Genomic DNA, 23,511 nt, shown 5'->3' on the forward strand with positions numbered 1-23,511 from the left:
GGGAGTGGGGTGATGAGAGCTGATTTCTTGGCAGCTGTTTCACAGCTATAACAGGGCCTCGGTCCCAATTTTCATGAGCCATGTATTAAGCTAGAAAAAGAACTAGCTCATTGCTTGAAGAGCTTACAAGCTAAAACTGTGGATAATAAATATGCTTGCATGGATGTTAAGAGGATTAGTTGTTTGTGAAGTGCGTTGAAAGTGGGAGAATTAAAGAAGTACTTAAGTGATAACCAAATGCATGTCATGTACGTCCCTAATTTGTTTCTCCCTCCTTCCAGTCAGATTACAAGCAGCATTTGTTGATCTTTATGAAATTCACGTGTCAGTCCCATGTTTTCCTGTATTTTGGAAATTTTACTGTTAGAGTTTACTTATGGGCAATACCTTTTAAGATGGTGAAATGTTGTTTCTTCAGATGTCATATCTGAAGAAGAGGTATCCTGCTAAATGTGATGCACTTCCTTTTGCAGCTGGAATTTGCTGTATTTAAACTGTGGGGTTTAGTGCTTAGACCTCCCTGGTTTTTTCTTTATCAGATTAGCTAGGATTTTGGCAGGACTTTGTGCTGCTTTTTCTTAGCCAATCAACTTGCATGTGAGTGTTCAGTAACTTTCTTGCTTTATAATCTCAAAGTTCAGAAGTCACTGGGCTGTTTGAGACTAGTAAGAGATCCTATCCCAGTAACAGCTTACAGTGGGTGTATAAAAGGAAAACAGTAAGCAGAGAGCAAGTTTTGAAATGAAAATTCAAAACTACTTGAGGAGGACAGAGGATCTGTGGCAAAGAAAATGCTTGAAAATGTATGTATCTTCCTGAAACTACAAAACATGAGTGTGCTTTTTTTTTAGCCTTTCTTTACTGGATTGCTTGTGTGACCTAATCCCCTCTGCTAGGCCAATTAATACTATGAGATGGCAGATAAATTGCAGTCATACAGTTACTATACAATTGCATTATATAAAAAGATTGAACGTTTGGAATGCCTAAAAATGATAAAAGGTGTCAAGTGCATGTAAACTTATAAAGTTTTTTAATGCTCTGCTTAGAAGAGTCTTCTTCCCCCCCCCCCCCCCCCCCCCCCCCCCACGAATTTGTAAAATCTGCCAATTTTTACTAAAAACCTAGTTTCATCAGTTCTTCTGATATTAATTAAAAAAGAGTAATACTCTTTGCATAAATACCTGTGTATGGGCTTGTGATATTTCGGTGCCAAGAGAAACTTAGGCCATTTTGGAGGAAGCATGCTTTTAGTCCTGTTAAATTTTGTCTTTGGGAATGCTACATCACTTGGTGTTTGCATTGAAAGAGATAAATTGTTTTCTTTGTAGGAATATTTTTGACTCTTAAAAAGGGCTGGATCTGAGCCATTGGATAACTTGAGGATGAAGAAGACTTGGTTTAGTGTTTGGTGGAAGTCGGAATGAGGAGCGGGGAGCTGTTGTTGTGTTAGTGTGGCCGTGATACTCAGCAGAGCAGCGTTTTGAACCCCCCTGCACAAGAGATGTAAAACTGTGTCTAGCTGGGACTGTTGTCACTTCTGGCCAGTTGGCAAAAAGAAATAATTCCTGTGATGGAGAGAAGAGAAAGAGCTGTTGGGATGCTGCTAGATGAGAGCCTAGCAGCAACCGGGAATTTGGGAATATGCCGGAGCTGGGGAATGCACTGACGAGCTCTGGGAGTGTGCCTTCCAGCCAGGGAGAGTTGTGGGGTGGCGATGGCATGGACCACCCTGCATGTTGGGAACTCATTGTCACCTCTGCTTCTTGCTCAGCTTCAGCATTAGCAAGCCATTCCTCATTCAAGAGCAGACTTTTAGACATGTCCTGGGCAGTAGGCAGCATACTGTGAAGGTACAGGAGTAGTAACCCTGTTTGTTAACTTCTCCTTGAAGTTAGCAAACTTCAATTCACTGCTTCGTTCAGGATGCTGAACACTGGCGCCGTGATGTGCCAGTTCTGGTGTTGTTGCCTTGGCTGGTGGTCAGCGTCCTTGCCTGCAAAGGAGCACAGGCAGGATCAGAACAGACACTGATTTTTGTATGCCTCTTTACATTATCTGTGTCAATTCCTCATTGGCTGTTATTCAGAAAATAAATCTTGCCCGATACATCCAACCCAGGAAAGTACTTATATATCCAACAGCCAGGAAATCGAATAAGTCCTGATCTATTCTTAATTTCTTGTGTTTCCTGTGGTTTTATTGTTTGTGTTACCAGCCCTAATATTTACATACTTTTGAATGAGCTTTTCTTTTTTTGGAAGATACTGCTTTGTTCATATGCCTTGCAGAACAGGTTCTTCCATTTTTTTTCCTAATAACCGAACAACTTACTTTCTCAAAGGAGTAGGAGAAAAAAAAAAGGAAACACCAAAGGGAGGTATCTAAGAATAGAATTATTTTTTGCTGATGATATGCTAAGACTAATTCTAAACTTGCGTCTACCCTTCCAAATGTCCTTAGGCTCTTTGAGAGCTTTGTAAAACTTTTTGCATATCAAATGATGTGCTTATGGGTGCTTTATCTGAATAGCAGATGCATTTACAGTTGGCATTTTAAATGCAAAGGTGCTTCTATGAAAATGCTTGTAAGAACAAAGTTGTACTTCCCACTAAAACCCTAGAGTTAGCAGGGCAAGTCAGTGGACTCTGCAATGTTAATGTTCAAAAGTAGTGCTGGTGAATGTTGTCCAGCTATGTGTCTCTGGAAACTGATGTAGTCTTTTCTGTGAAGTAAGGGAGATTTCACAGTTATGTTTCTTGCCTTTCTTTTGGGTGTGTAGGAGTGACAGAGCTGATGTTCTCCTGGAGATCTGTCCCTTGGTACGTCAGCTAGCCTTCTTTTCCATGGATATTTGGTTTCCTCTAATAATTCTGTAGGAACTAATTTGAAATTGCCAATTTATTAAAAAAAACGTGGTCTCCAAAGAAGTTGTGATCTGCCTTTATTTGCAGGTATTACATGTTGATTTTCCAGCTACCGTTCAAACATATATTTCTTTTAAGAAGTAAGGCAGAACTTCAGGGTGTTGTTTTTTTTTTTTTCCCTTTCAAATCTGTTCTCCCTGCCATGAAATAAAACCTATTTGCACATTGATGAATAGTGGCTAGGAAGCCTGTCTGGTTCTGCAACTGGATCCATAAATAGCATTAGTGTCTGGTTTACTTCGGGAAGGAAGGTGTCCCGTTGTGGTGGTGGTGGGAGGGGAGTCTAGCACTCACTCACAGTAAAGTTGCCCTGTCTGGGCAACATTCACCAGCACGACACTTTAAAAGAAACACAATACAGAGTGTGTAGCTTAAATATTTGAAGTATAGAACCCCTTTAAAAGCTCAAGCAAGTACTGACTTTCATAGAAATGGGTTACAGTGACCTTTTTTCTTCTCTATACCTCTGCTGTGAGCTCAGAAGGGACTTTGTGGATCATAAAGCTGGTATGAAAAAATGCTTTCCCCATCACCCTTCCTACCCCTTCTCGCAGGGACCACCTCAGGACAGGCGGAGCATGTCATCGCATGTGGTCTGTGTATAACGCTCTGGTGTGTTGGGGTGGATGGTATGGTGCTTGGAGTAGCTGTTCTAGTTGCTGGACTGGATCTGGCAGCCAATTCTCAAACCTGTTGCGTCTCAGGATTGAGGTTTGGATGAATGCCTTTGAAACGCATGTTCCCAACCATTTGGAAGGATATTTTTTGAGCCAAGAGTGCCCAGGTTTGGTCTTCAGAGCATTTGGTCTGTGGCACAGTTGCTAAATGAGAAACTGCCCTCTGTGCTAGATTAAAAAGCAGTTTATTCTAGAAAACAGAAGGAGAAAGTTAAGGTAGTTCAGGGACTGCATGGTTAACCATCCCTGATGCCCCAGAAGCAAGCCTAGGCACACTCCTCTTGCAAAATGGCAATGGCAGGTAATTAGCCTGGGGGAGTCCTGCCAGTGGAGGGACAAGGCGTGGGATGCTGATGTCCTGTTTCGTGGTAGTGGGCAAAATGAAACAAGGCAAAGTTTCAGAACTGGAATAAAAAAAGCTTTTAATTTTTGCCCCCTTAATGAAGGCAGTGGTGAAACACTCCCCTGCTGTGCCGTATTTTCCTTTTTTAAACTGCTTGTGGCATGGTTATTACTGAATGTTGTGAAATGTAAATAACACCAAGGTAGTGAACTCGGCATTCCTGGCTCCTTGGCAGTGTTCATGAATGGAAACATCTGTCTGAGTCCTCTCCGGTTCGCTTCCCTCACACAGCTGCCCACTTTAAGCACGGCTCATTGCAGGGCCATATGTGCTGCTGAGTCCTGGAAACTCTCTCCTTAACTTTTGCATGTGTACCCTACACAAAATGGAGGAAAATCTAGAGGCTAAAATGTGTAATGAATTTTTTTTCCCATCGTGAGGATTTTAGTGCAAGTCATTAAAATATCTGGTGTAACTTGTGCCAGCCTGCGACTGCAAGATGTGATGCATGATAGACCTGATCTCGTGCTCCTGGCAGAGTCCGGCTCTTCTCTTGGTCCGTGCATCTCGCTTGGATTTCACTCTCAAATCACAGCCCCTCGCTTGGTGAACACATAACTACTCCCTGTCTCTCCTATTCAGATTATACAAATAGGCTCTGACAGGGTGTAAGCTTCACTTGAAAGGACGTGTTGGTTTGCAGGCTTGGAGATGGGTGATAAGAGTTGAACTGCTTTTACATGAAACCACCTCTTAAAGAGGAGTGAGAGTGAAGGGAACGACACGAAACTGTGGTAGCAAGTGCAGAAAGGAGGGTAGGAAACCACCCCGATAATTCACTCTGTGTTTTTTCTTGAGCTTGAGTGGGAGATCTCATTAGCTTTTTACGAAGTGGGCATTTAAAAAAAACCCAACCGAAACAAAAACCGAAACAACCCCCCAAAACCTAAGAAATCATGCAAATAATGCAGGAAGTACGTAACGAGCATTTCATGATTGGGAGAGATAGTAACCTGGGCTTCAGTGCTTTAGGTCGGCTACAGGATGTAAATACTGCTTATGCTGACATGGGTGAGTGTTGTGTACCAGCAGCACTGACAGTTTTGACTCTAAAACAGATTTTGTAAATTTTAGACAATGCTTTAAAATCTTTTTCATTTAAACTAGACAAATTATTATGAATTTTGTCATGTTAGTGGAAGTCAAAATAAAGATGTCTTTACAAGGTGTTTACTTTTCTGCGTGCAGTTTTAATCAAAAATTGGGAAAAATGGAGGGGAGAGGGAACAGGATGCTTTGTTCCTCTTTAAAGGTAGAAATATCAACTATTTTCCTCTCTTTTTCCCACTCCTTGTGTGTGTGGCGAAAGAGAAATATCAGTGTTTAAAGAGATCAAAAATCCTTCGAGTACATAGCATCAGTTTAAAGTGAGACTGCATGGCCAGGTTTTGACGGGTTAGGAGTATATTAGCTGAATTAATACAGCTGGCTGTGATGCGTTTATGAAAATGCTTTTGCTTGTTTGTAAAGCTTTCAGTGAGTTTTCTTTTGCTGTCAATACATGAAAAATGATTTCTCTAACCTTAACTGTGCTAGCCAGGGAATAATTCTACATGCAATATATCCAGTTCTGAAGAAAAGTGGGTTATTCTTAACATAAATTACATACTTGGAATTAACTAAGATTAAAATTATAGTGAAGACAGGCTAATAAGGGTTTTACTCTGCTTAGGAATTTGACTTAAAGCCTGCATTGGAGCCTGAAGTTGAATTTGAGCTGCCAATTCAGATGAAGTGTAAAATGCCTCCCTGTCTTGATTGGACTAAGCTAATGCAGAGTTCTAACTGAATTAATTTTTTTTCTCCTTTTCATTGGACAGATTTATAAAGAATTATTCTGATGATTTTGTTTTCCTCTCTTGAGTCATTCCAAAAGTTAATGCTAAGCATCATTGCATAATGGAAGGGGGGGTTGTTTCTGCTATCTCTCTAGTGCCTCTTCAGGATTTCCAGCCCTGTAAATAATTGCTCAAGGCAAAGGTACACTAATATTATTTGATGAACAGGAAGTCTACAAATAGCCGTGGTATTTTGCCATAATTACATTTGCAGTGATGCAGGTGTTTAGTCTTACCCATAGTCAGGAAAACCAGTGCTTCAAATAGAGAGATTTGTAAGAAGATGCAGATAAGGGGGTGGAGTGTAGGTTTGAAGGAAAGTACAGCAGCAAAGTTGAATTTAAGGGTTTTTTTAAAAAGAAAAAAGGTTTCAGGAGGTGTGTTGCTGTTGGCATTGCTGCTATGGCTGGGTTTTGTAACAGCAAAACCATCTGAATTCCCATTTCTTCAGAAATTACAAGATACCTTCCTTTAGATTTTTTTTTCTTTTTTTTTTGATGGGTTATGGTGGTCTTAGATTGATGTGCTGCTGGTTCTGCTCAGGGAGGGCTCCCACTGTTGTCCCAGGGCTTGGTGGTATCCGTTAATGTGGTAGTTCTGGCTCACACTTCTCACCTCCAAACCTCTCCTTAGCACGTGTGATCCAAAAGCCCTTTTTTTGGTTGTGTTAGTGAATGGAGCAGCTATGTGTTCACCCTTGAGCAGCTGGTTAGGTGACATCCCACGTCTCCTCCAGACAGTGAGAGTGTTAAAACACTTCATTAATACTTAGCTTGAGCGCTCTCAGTGAGGTGGCTAAAGGAAATGAAATACTGTCATTAAAGTAATGCTGTCAGAAGTGCCTGAAACCAGCTATATTGGGAGACTGACTCATCCTGCCCTTGCTCTGGGAGCATGGCTGTATGTAGTGGGAGGGTATCCTGTTTTTTTTTTTTTTTTTTCCACAACTTTATGACCTTGTATCACCAGCCCATGAGTTTATGTGGGAACAGACTGATTCAGGAGAGAGGATGATATGCAAACGGGAGTGTTTCTGTGGGTGATGCTTGTAGCTGAAATGGTCTACGACTAGTTATTTTGAGAGGAAATCCTGGCTTATGTTCATTGAACTGAACTACCAAGAGCACCCTGTGATGTGGAAGAGAAAGGGATGGGGAAAAGGGAGGCAGGTGGTAAGAGGATATGTGTATCAGAAGTGGAGCACCACTTACGTTATCTCTTCAAAGTCCTCTGCTTTTCCTACCTCTAGAGATGGTCATTATTCCAAGTGGGCTTGGAGGTTTGAAAAAAAAAAAATAAATGGTATGTATGCAAGGAGAAAATATGCAGGAAATTGCTATGCTGTATGTAAACTTAGTATGAAAGTTTATTACTGAGAGATGCATGGTGATGTCACCAGTTGAGTTTGGCTCTGAAACTTTGAGGGGCATAGCAAAATACTTGTGTGCCAGCCCATGTGGGCTGGGGTAAAAATAAATAAATGGAAAATATTGTCCCAATCTTGCTTAGTACTCTTCTAGAGCGCTTCTCTCAATTTTGGATGTTCTTGAAGAAGTTGCACTTTCTTAGCATTAAAAAGCAGTACTTAAGATATTTAGACAAAAATGGTGTTGCCTCTCCAGAAAGGAATATTAGTATAAATATTCAAAGTGTCCAGTTAATCCGGCAGGATTGTGAACCAACGCATGATACCATGCCTGTGTGCGTTTATGACTGTAATTATGAATGACTTGGGCTGTGAGACAGCGTGATAGCTTCAATACTGCCTTTTAGTTATAAATATAGTGTCTTCTGTACTATTGTTTAAAGACTCCTTTGGAAGCCTGATTTAATAGTGGAGCTGAGTGAATAATTCAAAAACTTTTTATCAAGTACTTGTTTAAATTCTTAAATGAGCTCACCATAACCTTTTTATGCACCCCTCCTGCATGTGTCATACAAATACTAGAATAATTGAGTTTTACTAGTGCAAATGTTTCTGTCAAGCAAATTTTTAGAGCTTGATGTATGACTGTTTATGGAAAGGGGAATGTTAAAATCTCACACACCAGTGTCTATGCCAGAAAGTTGTGCTAGCTTACTTAGGAAGAAGGTGGGGGACAGGACGCTCGGCTTCGTTTAAGCAATGCTAACTAAGCTCATTTGTCAGATTGACTCGAATACAGTTTAAAATGAACACATGTATTTAAAGCAATTTTAGATGTATCTCTCTTCCAAGCCATTCTACAAACAGTAGCAGTACTTATTTTAAAATATTTGCTTTTTTCAGATAAGTACTATTTCTGACTCTTTCCTTTTCTCCCCCATTTAAATGAGATGAAGCAGCGCATTTAGAATGCATCTGCTTAACATCACTGAGTAGCTTAACACAGGGATGCAGAACAGAGAAAATCCATGGTCATCTTGCAGATTTGGTCTTCCCTTGTCTTGAAGTCCAGTTCAGGCTGGAGGAGAGCCTTGCAGATAGGCCATTTGGGTGAATTAACATGGCTACTCACATGTATTAATGTTTCCAGACTCACTGGTGAAAGCTCATTAGTGTTAAGTCACTTTGTACTGATGGTCTTTGCAGGGCTTTTATTTGCCTTTTAACCAGCATGTCTAGAGAATTGGCATTCATTCGTCTTTTGCTTCTGAAGAGAACTGGAAGACTTAAGAATTGAAAGCCAGCTCAAGAAGCAGGGGTTGAGGATTAGGTAAGCAGCTGGGTGATGCTGTATTCTCAGAGGAAAATCGTTGCTTAATTGGTTACAAGAATTTAGTAGAGGCTGTTTGTTCTGTTTGCACACAAACCTTCTCCTGTGCGTGCTCTGGCAGCCCTCTAACCTTTCTGGCACTGCCAAGTGTGTGCTGCAGCTTCCCTCAGAGGATGAGATGGAAAACCCGTGCTCTTTCAATATATCTTTCAATGCATCACAAGTTTGCAAAGTCTGAGTTGCATCTGTGGGGTTTGCTCTCTGAATTTTGGATTTCTTTGCCGACTTTCATTTCTGAGCTCTGCTGAAACCTTCTTTAACAGTCTAAACGTGCAGAACTGCCCAGGAACGTGCTGAACTCCAGCCACTGGTAAGCATCCGTGCCACGTGCCCCTCGCAATGTATGCAGAAATCTGGAATTGCAGGCTTGTGTGGCAAAGCAGATTCTTGGCGTGACAAAGAAACTACTATTGAAAGCTTCCATTGCCTTCAGTCGCAGATATTCCAATTTATAACAGTACAGAAGCTAGAAACTAGTCATCTGTGTATCCATAGCCAGGGCTGTGAAGGAGGGGGAAAAATCTAACTTGGTCTTTAGAAGTAGGAACTTCTGGTTTTAGGGGTTATAAAAAACAAAAACCTACAACCAAAACAAAAACCAAACCCCAACATCATCACAACAACCACCCTTGAGCTTGCAGAAGCTGGTCAGTGAAAAGTAAGAGCCAAATAAATATGTTCTTTTTTGGCTTTCCTGAAACTGTCATGGGTGTAAAGTCATATTTTTAACTGAACAGAATTAGTTGCATCCAGCTCTGTAACAGTGGGCATTGGCCTGTTACTGTGGCTTTCTTGTAGTCTGTCAACTTGGAGCAGAAGGCTGGGCGGACTTAGTCTGACTCCCTCACATCAGCTGTAGCATCTGGTGCGGTTGGGTCTTTATCAAGCTGAAAAGAGTTGACCAAGGAACATATAGTCTGTGCCTCTTCATTTCCTTGCAGTTCCATGAGTATCAGTGGCTGTAACTTGCCAGGGCGGTTCCTCAGACTTGAAAACAAATGGGAAGTTTTGGGTGCACTTTCTTCACTTTTTTTAATTAAATATTGGTGCAACAAGAGTTGTTTTGTGACAAAGACCTAGCAATCTTTCAAAATGTGCAGAACAAGCAGGCTGTGTCTTGTCATCCCATTACGACACTCCCACTGTAGGAAACACCCTTTGCTCTTTGATAAACTTGTCCTTATTAATAGTGCTAAACTGCAAATTAACATGTACAATTGCTTTTGTGCATTGTAGATTTACAACAGTATGTCATTTTTTCAGATATTGTGTGGCAAAGCATGTGTGAAGATATGTGAGCAATATTACCTTTATTTACTATGTGGGGAATCTGAGACTTGGCAGCTATTTCTGCAATACCCACTAACTCTGAGCATTTGCCAAGTAAGCCGCTGTAGTTTACGATTGAAGTTGGTGATTGCAACAGGCAGGATCTCCACTGCAGTACAAAGTGGGGAGAGTGAGTGCCAATTGAGCTTTGCCTTAAGTGATGTGTGTGAAGAGATGCAGGCTGGTGGCAGAATAGAAAGCGACTGTTGTCTCCTGGTTCCCTAATTTTCTGCTTGATCACTGAGAAGAAATTACGTGACCACTGAGCAAACTGGAGTGTCTGTACAGTTTGTACTGAAGCTTTGTAGAGAGTTAATAATAACGTAAAGGAGAAACTGGATCAAAATGAGCTCTGGATTTTGTTGTAGCTCTTTTCTTTTTAGTTGCATATTGGTATGCTACAAAGCAAGAGGTAATTTGGCAGCCTTGTCCCTATTTACATAAGTATCTTTGATGCATCACCCTCCATGTGGTGACCTGTGGACCACCTCTGTTGGGTCTTTATGCCATTCTACGTTTGGTTATTCCCCCTTTCTGCCTGGTAGAGATTTGTACTCCATCCCTGTCTGATTCAAACTGGTGCCTGTTCAGAAATGCATCAGCTTGTCTTTTAAGTCTTCCTGTCCATTTAATAGTGTGTTCAAAAACATTATTTTTGTTTGTATTGATCTCATTTACTATTGTCAGAGGGGAAGACAGTTAATGACTTGACATGTATTTGGACTGGCTGGAGTAATGATGAATTATAGCTGAGTTGTGTTCTTTCTTTTAAAGCTGCATACTATTTTCTGCTGTGGCTGTTTCAATTTGTGTTTATTTTGCTAGTTCGTTTGGAGAAGAATAGTCTGGGAGAGGGGAAGGAAGAGGCAGGGTTTACCCCTGCAACCATCATTGTTAGCCCTAACTTTTGGTAGAGCTTTGCTGCTTTGGCTTGACCTTTTTAAACTTGAGAAATGTGTTTTTGTTTGTATTTTCATCTTATTACATTTTCAAACTATTTTAACTGTACCAGATTGTTTGAACATTAATAGGGGGAATGTTTTTCAGAGTCTTGATAGAGTTTCCAGGCAGCTTTTCATCCGCCAAGTACTATACCAGGCTCTGTGGTGGGGTTTTGCTTGGTTAGCTCTAAGAATCTGCAAAGCAACTGTTCAAAATTGCTGACACATGTTAAGTAAAGTGGAAATTGCCATCCTACTCCATTGAAGTCTGAGTGCTCATGTTGGCAGTAAGAACAGGATCTGACCCTGAAAATTATATGTGAACTGTCTTAATCTGGAGAGCATTTCTAGGCATTGTCTTCCCTCTGACTCTGGCTAGTTTACCCCTTTTGGTCTTGGGTATTGTTCTTTTTTTGGGAAAAAAAAAAAATTATTTGCCTAGTCTCTTAAAACATCCCATTCTTGCCTCATCCATATATTTTTAAATTATTCAACCACATGTCCCTATTTGGTGATGCCAATTGAAGAGTAAAATCTCAGTTCTGTAACTGAATATTAGGAGAGGTAATGCCTAGTTCTAACAATAATGCTATTGGTATAATGCCTATTAATAAGAATCCATCATCTTCTACCTCTCTCCTCCAAACCTCCACTTTTCAGCTTTGGGGCAGCTGTAATCAGCCTGTACAACTTCCCTTCCTCCTCTCATGAATAAATCCAACTACCTTATCTTCTCTATCAGAAAGTCTTCCCTGGTTTTACAGCCTCTCGAGGAGCGTATAAAAGGGGCTTTCACTGGCTAACAGGAAGCGAAATGAATAGAGGAACTTTTGATAATGCCCTGTCTGTCTGAGCGGAGGATCAGCCCGACTAAATTGTACCAGATTAGTGAATGATAGTGCTTCAGCTGGGGCCAGAATTATAAATTTTTAATCTTGGAACAAGCAATGATTATTTCTTAAACAGTGATAAACTCCCTCTTTGATTTGGAGACTTGCAGTCATCCATATTCAGTTAGTTTGGGTGGTTTTGTTTTTGGGTTTTTTTTTGGTTTTTTTTTCAGTCTGCATTCATGAGTCTTAACAAGACTTGAGGTTTTTTTTTGGTAGTGGTGATTTTGGTAAGACCTGTTGTGTTTACATGCCATTTCTGTCAGTAATTTTGGATTTTTATGCCCATAATGAAGTCTTGTGTATCACAACTTTCTTTATGTTGATCCATGTTGTGCTGCCTCGCAGTCTTTTGCAATTAGCCCTGGGGTGGTTTGGATATTTTTTTTTTATAAGCAACACTTTTGCTTCCTGCTACCTTCCGCCTTAGGTGGGGTGAGTAGTGACTCCTTGCTTCCCACCCCACTTGGTCCAAACTTTTTGGTAATCCAACTCGACAGGAGGGACAAATGACTGAAAATCTAAATGGGACAGCTTAGCTAATTGCCTTAGGCCTGACATGTCTGCTGGATAATGCTAGTTTTATTGCAGTCCAACATGATTGACATTTGAGGAAATGCACTGGTATAATACTGGCAACAGCAGTGGAAAATCTGCCCTATTGTTTCTGATATGTTTGCTGTCTGAGGAGCACCTTTTGGTTACAAATAACTGTCTGAAATGCAACTGATGGAGTGAATGTACTTTTCTTTCTATAAATCACTGACTTTTCATGTTCCCAAGAAAAAGAGTGAGAGTGTTCCTATTTACTAAAATTTTGCCTTTTCCTCCGTTTTTTCAGGCCTTTTTTCTTGGATTTTAGTACTGGAAAACTCTCTAATGACAACTTTGCTTAGGTAAGTGAAAAAAGATTTTTTTTTTTTTTTGGTGGGTTTTTTAGAATCACTTCCCCTATCTTAACTTCTTCTACATGTTGTGTTGTAACTGTGAGCTGCCAGCCAGCTGTGCTGCATGTGCTGTGGTTAAGGCTAGAAAGATGTAGTAAACAAAAGTAGGGGTAATGCCTGTAGGATGGCATAAGGACCTCATTTATTAATTTAATCAAATGAAGTGGACATGGTGCAGAATAATGAAATACAGCTTTCGTCTGCATATTACTGCATAATCTCACCAATTTATAAAATTTTTTTTCAAGAGGTGACCTGCATTTTTTTTTTTTTCTGGAAAGTAAAGTAGTTTTGTTGGTATCACTTAATGTCATTTCATTAGGAAAATGGAGCCTTAATACTTCCGGGCCTGTAGATGTACTCACTCTTCCTTCATCCCTTTCTCTTCCCTCTTTCCCTCAACAGGAGTTCCTGATAGGGAGGACAAATAATAAGAAGCTTGAGAGTTTTATATTTTTTTTTTAGCCTAAAAGATGGGAGAACCTCAATAAATTTAACACCCCTCCTTCCATCTCCTGAACCCCATTTGTACTTCTAAAATGCTCCATTCAAGCTGATCAGTGATAAATAGGGTTTCTGAGTGTTGCAAGCACATTGTCTACTTCTAAATACCTTTGCAAACCCAGTTCCTGTGCTACTACATAGCACAGGGGCATTCTTCTGAGCTCAAGTCTGGCCCAGTGGTGTCTTTCTGTGATAGGTGGAAGAGCTACATGTGCAGCTGTACCAAATGTACTGTGTTTTCCTTTCTCTGTGATAGAAGATTTGATTGACCTCTGATGCAAGGCAACAAAACCAGTTCATCTCCAGATATGCAGCTAATTTGATACAGTAGTTAGAGTTGCTTGTAATTCTGGATGAGGCCAAATAGTAACTGCAGTATTCACATGGGAATATAGTATCCTAGCATCTATGCTGACAAAGATAAAAGTGCTGCTGTTCTTTGTAAAGTGTCTGTGAAAGTGTTTTCTTTTCTCCTTGTGTTTTCTGCTGCTGGGTCTGTAGCAGTACCCACCTTCTCTCCCTTTTGATCTCCTTCCAGTGGACGGTCAGTGTGGAAGTTTCTGGCTTCTGTCTCTTGAGATGATGGACCTCAGTGAAACAAAATTGATAGAGTCTTAAACCAGAAGTCTTCTCCAGTCAGCTTCTCCCTGGCATTTCTCCATCTTCAGAGAGGACTCCAGGAGAGTGAATAGGTCTTTAGCCTTAAAACCTCATTTTAGCTAAATAGAAAACTCCAGAGAGGCTCTTGGGTTCCCTTTAATTTTCCTTTTAGGTAGCTTGTCTGAGTTTGTTTATCTGCCATTCATTTGCCAAGATACTGAACTCAAGGTATCATGTGTAGTGTAGCTTTTGTCTTTTCCAGAAACACACACGAACTGGCTGGTGGCCTCCAAGCTGTGGGTGCTCCACCGAAGGTGGACTTTCCAGTCCTCATAGATGGTCTGCCTGGTGGTTTGCTAAACTGCAAGCAGGAGTAGACTGTAAGACAAAGCTGAAGCTGGACATGCTGGCATCCTTTGCATTTTACTAATTCAGAGAAAAGAGCTTAGCAGAGCCGTTCTGGTATACGTGTCTGAGACAGCTTGTTGTTTGGGATCCAGCAACACTTTGCTCATGAGACATGCTTGCCTGTTGCAGCATCCTTGCGATTCCCTCACGACTCCCTCACGACTCCCTCCCTCAACTGCTACCTAGCTTAAGCAGTGACTAATTTGCGGCCTGAGGGTGTATTTATTGATGCTGCTGCCTCTCCAGAGAGAGAAGTCTGCAAACCAGGGAAGTATTTAGGCAGCAGTTTTAAATCCTTTTAACTTTGTATATTAGACACATCTATGAATATATGCAGACCTAGCTAATAAATAACCCAGGGAATGGTAGTTAAGAGGAAAGGACATAATTAATTCTGTCGTGTACTCTGCTTTAAAGCTGGATCCAGAGCAGTAATGTGTTACGCTGGAAAGGTAAACACTGTCATTATTCCACACCAAAACACATATGAGACTAACACTTGCTTTCCTCCTTTTGATTTAATAATATTTTTTTTTGCAATGGTTTGAATATCTCGGATGGTCTTTGTTTGGTATGGTGTAAGCCTGATGAAGCCCCACCCTTTCTGAAGGGTCATTACTCCTTTATTTGAATTGAGTTTTGTATTAACGCTGCTTTGCTGACACAGAACTGTTCGAGAAGGCTCTTCCTGTATTTGCTGTGGTTGGGGTGCTTGGCTGTAATTCCTGCAATATAGTTTGGAGGGAGGGTATTTCTGGTTCATCAAGTGATCCCTTTTCAACTCCACACATTTCAGTGTTGACCCAGGTCAAATGCACGTGCCACGTAAAAGAAAAACTATAATCCTTTTTGTGGAGATGCTATTAAAAAGCTGATACAAGTTTCTGTTAATTTGCATCTCTCTTTCCTCCCCCTATACCACAGTGCAGTGAAAAGGTCTGACTGTAGCAAATGCAACTTTACATGGGTCCTTCAAGCCTAACCTTTTTTTTTTTTTTGGTAGTAGGGAGAGGGGTATGGGGGAATCCGTGATTTGCATCTTAAATTGTTTAAAACTGTTGTGAGAATGATGCCTCTGCTAAAAGGTATAGCTTTCATGGTAAAAAGTTATATAAAGCAAGGTAGTTAACTTTCCAGCTTGTGATAATAACTGATAATAGGAAAAAATGCTAAAGTGATTGCAGTTTGAAGCTCCCTCCTTTTACTCATAACACAGCCTCTCCTCACTCTTTCACTTCTCATAGCAAATTTCTTGATGTATAGTTACACACACACACACACACAAACAAGCAAAGACTTTATATACCTATTCCTGTCTTGTCTGTGCTCCAGACAACCCAGCCTGGGTACCAGAAGATCACTTGAGTTTGTATAAACAAAGATGTGTGTATCCAGAGCGGGTTGGTGTTGTGCAACCCTTCAATGCCTCTTCCTGTGGAGTTTTCTTACAAGCTTTGCAGCAGCTCTGGCTCTTCCAGCAGAAGTCATGGAGACACCAGTGGAATAGCTGATGCAGCTCAACAGCCGCCTCCTAAAATAAGTGGTGGAAGGATGCCTGTTTCTCTTAACAATATTTTCTTTGGAAGACAAGCATCTCCTCAGTATGTCCTTGGCTCTCTGTGTCTCCCTAGCAAACTATAGCGCTGAATACTCCTTCTTCTACTGTTCCCGGCTCAGTTTAAAAGTTCCTGGTTAAAAACAGGATGGTAAACTATATTTCTGTGTTCCTTCAGGGTCTGCTGCTTTTGATTGCAGAAAGGTTGCAAAACTCCCAGGAATTTGGGGAGGGAGTCTTTCCTTGATACAGATCCAAAAGAAGTTGCGTGTTGTCAACTTGCACAAGCTCTTTCTTCGAAGTATGACATATTTTTTTAGGGGGAAGGGATCTGATAGAAATTTGTTAGCCCTTGGTGGGTGGCACAAAGCACATTGACTGGAGGGGCTATTGTTTGGTGGTTAATGTGCTGTTTATTTTGCAGCCAGTGATCTTTTTAGTTTGCTGAGGCAGATGGAGGGATTCCCAGTTCCACAAGCATAACCCTGGGAGAGATTAGTTGGTTTTAGGTTTCACCACTTGGATGATGAGGTTAGCCTGAGACAGAGATGCATCCCTGTGTATGGAAATGGTCTTGGCCCAGATCTTGTCTAGCGATGTAAAGCCTGAGAAAGGACCAAGAGGTCAACTTCAGCTTCTTAAAGAATGCAATATATATTCATTTTGGCTTGTGTGGACTGCTGCTTTTTTTATTTCAAAAAGGGTATAAAAAATTAGCTACAAGCTTGTGCTATTTGTAAAAAATACTCTAATTAGAGTGACAATTAGCTCTAAAGTAGAGCCTACTTTATAGCTACATAAATATTTATATCAGTGATACTGAAGCACTAATGATAAAGCATCCTAGGAGATTTTTTCACAGCTACAAAGCAAAGAACATTTCTACCAGTCTCTGCTTCTTAGTATCATTCCTCCACTTTACCTGTCTCCCTGCTATGAAACTAAGCAACGTCCTCAATGGGCAGACACGAGGACTTTTTTTTTAATCAATACCAGTCTTAAGTAATTACTCTGCAGTTATCCTAATACTTGTTACAGAAGTGAGCTCTTTTGCTCATGTCAGTTAAAGGTCTGACATTTTTGATGGTGTCTAGAAAACTGAAGCTCTGAAACTAGCTAAAATGAACAGAAGCTTGTTTCCTCTTTGCTCACATGGGCACTTATTCACTTCCCCATCTGCTTTGACTTTGAAGATTGCTGAGGTTCTTCCTCTGTCTGACCCACTTGGCATAAGCTAGAGAAGATTATCTTTCTTCAGTAGCCAAGTTTATAGGGCTTCAGCTTATTCGTAAATAATCCTTATGGTTTTGAGTGCTGCCTTTCTGCTTTTGCCTTCAGAACTGACTTGCTGTTGTTTGTGTACAAATTGGGGAAATGCTTTTTCAGGCTAGATATAGGGGAGAGTTGGTGCAGTTGCTAGGCAAGAGGGCATGTGAAGTGCGCTGAGGATATTTCACTAAGTATCTGTGATTTTAAGTATTGTGCAATTTCTATTTGTGGTCCTAGCACAAAAGAGCGTCAACCATAGGGGATACCTTTGCTCTGCTAGTCCCTGTACAAGCACAGTTCCAGAGTACAAAATCAGTATGAGACAAAATACAGGACCTGGATATGCAGAAACATCTTTATAATAGTATGTACTTTTTTAATATACTCAAAAGAGGAGGACAGGGTGATTCTCTGTCTTTGCTTTCATGCTTGAGTACCTGCACCAGTAATTGGTTTGCATGTGTGAATGGTTATTTTAAGGTAGCATTACAACTTTCTTTCAGCTTTACTGAACATAATTTTCTTTTATTCCAAGATGGAAAGTTGCAGTATCGCTGTGTTTGGGCCGTTGGGTACAATTGTGGTATCTGTGCAACGCTTTAGGTAACTACTTTGGGTGTCTCTAAACAATGGAGATGACCTCTTCTGTTCCCATACAGGTGTGTGCTGTTCCATAAGAGGTTCTGTTGAGTAGCTATCAATAGTAGAAACAGATACAAGTTTTATAGAATAGACTGTTAATTCTTCTAATCTGACTTAATCTTAAAATTAATTTTAAGATTATCTGAAACAAAAATCCCAAAACCTTCCTCTGAATGTTTGTACGTTCCAGTCAGGCAAGTCTAACAAACCAACTTTCATCTAAGCATTGGGTGCTCTACAGTTACTAAACCTTTGACTTCTGTGTGTTTGTAGATGCAAATGAATAATAAGAGTAACAGAATAAATATCTTTGTTTTGGCCTTTCCTTAATAAGGGAGTGGTTGGACAGCCAACACAAATAACATATGAAAGGCTTGAGGTCATAGTCTTGCTGTCTTTAACCTCTTATTTCAGCGTTTCTCATTGCCCAGAGTGAGCTCCGACAGCTGTTACAGTCCTTTGCTTTTGCCCCAAATGAACCAAGGTGTAAATTGCATCTGCTTTTTCCTAGTAGCTTTGCGTCAACCAGGAGCGCGTGTATCTCTGGGGTTTGGCTTGTTTTTTTCTTTCTTAACTCTCCCACATCTTCTAGCCGTTTTACTGCTGCCAAAGCACAAGGTGATTTTTAGTTTTCTTTTTGTTTGTTGGGTCTCGTGGGCACATGACATTCCTGGTGGACTCAGTGGTTCTGCAGACCAGCTTCTCTTGATTTGAACTTTCAGGCTTTGTGATCTGTACATGGTCCTTCTGGTCTCTTGGTAGCAAGAGATAGCAGCACTTCATGGAAAGATAGGCACTAATTTTGTCCTGTTTTGAACATGTGGGATTCCAAGTATTTCCTATTAGATGTACTAGTAGTATAAACAAACAGTTTTGTTTAGTATAAGCTCTTTATCCTGATAGGATTGGAGACATCTTATAAAGTAATGCCTATAAATTTAAAAGTAATATTTGTCATTACTTAAATAAACATAAATCAGGATGATATACAAAGAACACAAAAGTTCCCAGCCCAGGGACCTGAAAGACAGACCTACTTGCACATAGACTGTGCACTATTTATCCATTTCCCTATTAAATGTAAGGCATTGCACACCTAATGAACACCTCTTTAAATTTGTGTCAATGATAGAATGCACGTATATTGCAGTGGACACAGATTTTAGTTTTAAAGTTACGGAATACACATAGGAGGCATGTAGGATGAATAGATACTAAGGATGGCAGACGCTTTGCAGGTCTTCTGGTGCAGCATCTTTGCCTCCTTAGTTGGCTTGATACAGAGGACTCCAAATTGAAGCCTTTAAACTGGAAGGGGTAAAGTGCTGCGTAGCATGTTGTAAAAAGTCTTGTGAGAGTAGATGAGTAATTCTAAAAACATAATGCTGGAGAGAAGTTTCCATGCCAGGCTGTTAAATTTCATTGCTGTGTTAATTAGAAAGGAAGAAGCCCCTTAGTTTTTATGAAGTTTTCCAACTCAGTTGAAACTCTTATCACATTAGATGCAACAACAAAACGATCAAGTGCTTGTCTGGATGCCAGCAGCCTCATACTTCAAAACTTAATTGTATTTTTAGGAATCAGTGTTAACTTTTTTAAAAATAAAGCTTAGGACTTGGAGGAAGGCACATGCTGATGGACATGGGGAGGGATAGAGAAGAGAATATAGTGTTCTTGGTAGTGAGGTGACCTCGGGCTCTCTAATATTGTTTACCAAGTAGCTGTTATTTTTCGTGTATAAATGTAAAATTTTACCTTTGAGGAACTTCATTTTAGGGGGTGGAGAAGTTCATAATGCATTCAAGGCCTGAATTCAGCTCATAATCCAAGAGTGAATTCAGTATCTTCGTATTCTGAGGGTGTATGAGCTTTTAGTTCATCAGACTTCTAAAAAAAATTACAAATTTGCAGATGTGTGAGGGACTGGGAGGGGAAGCCCTTGCCTCTAAGTGGTGGTAAAATTTAAAACTCATATGGGTATGGCTCTGATCAACATCCATTTCAACGTTCTCATAAAAAGCTTATGACTTGGCAGGGTTTCAAGGACTGAAAAAAAAATGCTCTGTATACAACATGTTTTATTAATGTTGAAGGAGTAATGTTGCTGTATTTCAGTGTCTGCCACTGCACAGCATAAGTTCAGTTTGGCTTTTGCAGACTTTGGCTTTTCCCCTGAATAAAACAAGGTGTGACTTCACATCTGCTTTTTCCTAGTAGCCTTGTATTAATCAGGAGTATACATAGCTCCAAGTTGTGGCTAGGTTTCCTCCTTTTTCTTCCTTAATTCTTCTGTGTTGCAGAGTAAATTCATGATTCTTGACCCTCAGCTGGTACTGTAAAGTGTATTCATGTAAACCTTGATGTTAAGCATCACATCCCACTTACTTGCTGTGATGACTTTTTGCCTCCTTTTAAGCTATATGTAAAGGTGAATTTGAAATTAGGCAGCTGAGAAAGAAGTAGTCTGTTAAAACTTGGCAAATGTGGTTGACCTAATGAAAGCAATTTAAAAAAAAAAAAATTAAGGGAAATCAGTGTTGTAAAACATGAACTTTAAGATGAAATTGCTGAAAGTAATTTGTGCAGCCAAAATGCTAGGGAAGGCAGATAAGATAATTCAAGCACAAAATCACAATTTACAACCACATATTGGTGTTAGTTCGGTAGGATTACCTCTGCGTTGGGCTTGGCTGGTGATCAACGAATGGTTTAGGGAAATGGCTGGAGTGGGATCGCTTGTGGTGTGCAAGGCATTGGGTCATGCACTGAAACAGGAGTCTGAATTCAAATACTGAACACTGGCCTCTTTTAGCGCTGTGCAGACTGGCTGTAGGACACAGCCTGGGTTCTTTGAGACTTTTCAGAAGCGTGGGTATGTGACTTCTTAAAAGTAGCTTTTGCTCCCTGAGTTATCATACTGTTCAATATTGAGAAAGCTATTTCTCCATCTTATGCTTCTGATTTGCGGGTACTATTGCTTAATTAATATTTATGAAGCACTTGGAGCACTTTAAAAGTGCGATAGGATTGTAAAATATTACTGCGTTTGCATGTGCATGCTGTTAAGCATGGAGATTTCCAGCTCCTGCTGCGCATGTGCTTGGCTGAGTCACGCAGGTTCTCCCTGACCCAGTTTTCTCCTTGTTTTCTCACTCTTCCCATTTGACCCAAACCATCAATTCATTCCTTGTCCTTCTTCCTGCCATGGGTTTGTTGGTCTGTCCCTCGAGGATCAAGCAGTTCTGTTCCTTCCTTCATCTCTGCAAGTATTCAAGGTCAGGGTGGATAAGGCTTTGAGCAACCTGATCTGGTTATAGATGTCCCTGCCCATGGCAGGGGGGTTTGGATTAGGTGGTCTTTAAAGGTCCCTTATAACCAAAACCATTCTGTGATCTCCTCCATAGGAGCCCCTTTGAAGCTAACAGTGGTTCTTATCTCCCTTTGCCCTGTTCCAGGGGTGCCCATGGACACCTTGACCCTCTTCCCCACGCCCATGAGGTTAGGCATTGGTTCTTGGCAGCAAGGCAAACATTTCTCCCTCCAGTTCCTCCTTTGTCTCTCCCACAGGCCCTGCACAGAGGTCTGGCAGTTGCTCTTCAGGGAAACCATTTGGACTTTTGATTTGCTTCCCCAGGAAGGAGTTGGGTGCGCCTTAGCTGCTCTTCTCCCCATGGTGGGCATGGAGATCCTTAGAGCTGGAGAAGAGTTCAAGGGCAGCAGCCAGACCTGGACTGAGATTGGGGATGGATGTGCATGTGGGTGAAGGCTACAAGCCAAAAGTGTTTTGGTGCTGCCTGTGGCAGGGACAGAGTGAGAAGGTGCTTTTCCAGGAAAGGCTGGGGGAAGGTTCATCTGGAGCTGATGTGGCTATTGTGGCCAGATGTGGTGCCCTCTCTGTAGAAGTCATCCTGTAATGGCAACTGCTGCCTTTGTGAGGCTCTTGTATTGACTCTATCTGATGTGTAAAAGTTTTGAAACTTTTTTGGTATTCATCAGTACTAGACAGCTGAAAACCATCCATGTGAGCATAATTTGATCAGTTATTTGAAGAAATTTCCGCTTCCCAGATCAGAGTGGGCTGGACTTTTAAAGAGGCTTAATATATTATCTGCAGATGAAAACAGAAGTTTAGCACTGGACCGTCTAACAAGAGATGCAGAAATATCACCTGCTTCACCGAAAGCTGAAATCCCTTTGTAACTGAATTGAAGCTCCCTGGGACTTGCTGGTGTTACCTGCAGCTCTGGCACCGGCACTTCTGGCCGGCATCCTCTGCAGGAAGAAAAGCTCGTGTAACTCGGTCTGCTTCCCCTTGCTGAGCCAAGGCTTTAATTCAAGCGTGGATAAAGCAAGGAATTTGATCAGGCTCCTAACGTCGGTCACACTTTGAAGGAAGTGAAATGGAGTAGAGCTGAGTTACAGAACACAAGGTTTTTCTTGTGAAGTTTGAAGTGTTTGGCAGGTCCCTGAAAATATGCGTGAATAGTCCCCATGAAGTTGCTGTGTACTTTGGTTCTGCTCCTTGCTGTTACCCCAGTGTGATGAGCTCACTGTGTGGATGATACAGAAGAATTTAATTTTTTTTGTTTGGTCCTGACAGCCAGCTCCCTCAGCATCTCTCAATCTTGGATATTTATGTTTGTGTTGAGTTGCATTTAATCCTAAATAGGTCTATATTCAATCTAGCAAAGGAGGAAAAATTGTGTTATGCTGGAACCCTTCTCGGGTTATGTGGGTTTTCTTAAAATAATAATGAGGGGAAGGGAAAGGAGAATGGATGGTTAAGTGGTTTCAGTCACTATTAATGTTTGTGTACTGCAGCATTAACTTGTATTTCATGTCTTTTCCCAGGGGTGGAAGAGGAAGGAAAGGAAGAAGGAAGTTGGGTGTACAATTTTAGTTAAACGAAGATAGTGCTTGTTAAACTGCTGTGTGTTACAAAGCTAAGGTGGCTTTTTGTTTTTAATGCTTAGTTTTATACGTACGAGTCTTGGAGTTGCAGCCTCTTGGAAGATCTAGACTTGAATTGCCATTGTCTTCATGGGGTGAGATTGAGCTGAATGTGCAGCAGGACCTGGAGAGTTGACATTTTTTGCTAATTTAAAGTATTTCTCAGCTCCTGGCAAGGCTGCAAGGTGTCATCAATGTTGATAGCACATAAAATTTTGTTCTGGATGCCTTTAGCACTTTCTGCTGTGTCCCTTCCCATCTGCTTTCCAGCCACTAGTTACCACCTTTTTTCTTTCTTATTTCTTTTTTCCAGCAGTTTGTTTAGCAAGGAATGACATTTTTGCAAACAAACCAAACCTTGGGTAATCTAAAAAACTCATAGCTGACCCTGCTGTGAGTGGAGTTTTAGGTGGGGAGATGATCTCCACGAGGAGGTCATCCCATGATCTCCTGTGCTATGCCCCAGCCCATGACTTGTGTGTCCACCATTCACCTTAGCTTCAGTTCAGCTGGAACTGAACCTTTGGTGTTTATGCCCGTTTAAGAAGTTAATCTTTCCAAAAGGTGCTGAGCTGCTTGGAGTGGTGTGGTTGCCTCAGCTACGGGAGTGTAAACCAGTAACGGGATAAACATTTGCTGCTCCTTATTTGCATGGGGAATTACAAGAACCTGGGATATGTTTAGTGACTTGGAACAATTTTTATTTGAGCGTTGGCTTGGTCATGACCTGCGCGTATTTAAATAATGAAATGAAGTATTCAAACCATTGAAATGCAATAAGAAAAATCTGCAGTCCCTTTATATCAGCTGACCTTGGTCTAACTAACAAAACAATTTTGCTTAATCTGTTTTGGGGTTTTTTTGTTTGTGTTTTT

At 40.8% G+C, this 23,511-nt stretch overlaps 1 protein-coding gene across 7 annotated transcripts in view; it reads left to right on the forward strand.

The window, feature by feature from the left end:
- Positions 1-23,511, forward strand: part of AKAP13 (A-kinase anchoring protein 13) — a 224,372-nt gene that overhangs the window by 8,561 nt on the left and 192,300 nt on the right. For 6 of the 7 annotated variants that reach the window (XM_074837772.1, XM_074837774.1, XM_074837775.1 and 3 more), the window contains exon 2: positions 12,603-12,657. The gene's annotated coding sequence lies outside the window, so the exon portion shown is untranslated. Of the gene's footprint in view, positions 1-12,510; positions 12,658-23,511 lie in introns of those variants that run through there. The other variant, XM_074837773.1, reaches the window with a different exon arrangement.

This window comes from Strix aluco, chromosome 12 (genome assembly GCF_031877795.1).
Source record: "Strix aluco isolate bStrAlu1 chromosome 12, bStrAlu1.hap1, whole genome shotgun sequence".
Lineage (NCBI taxonomy): Eukaryota > Metazoa > Chordata > Aves > Strigiformes > Strigidae > Strix > Strix aluco.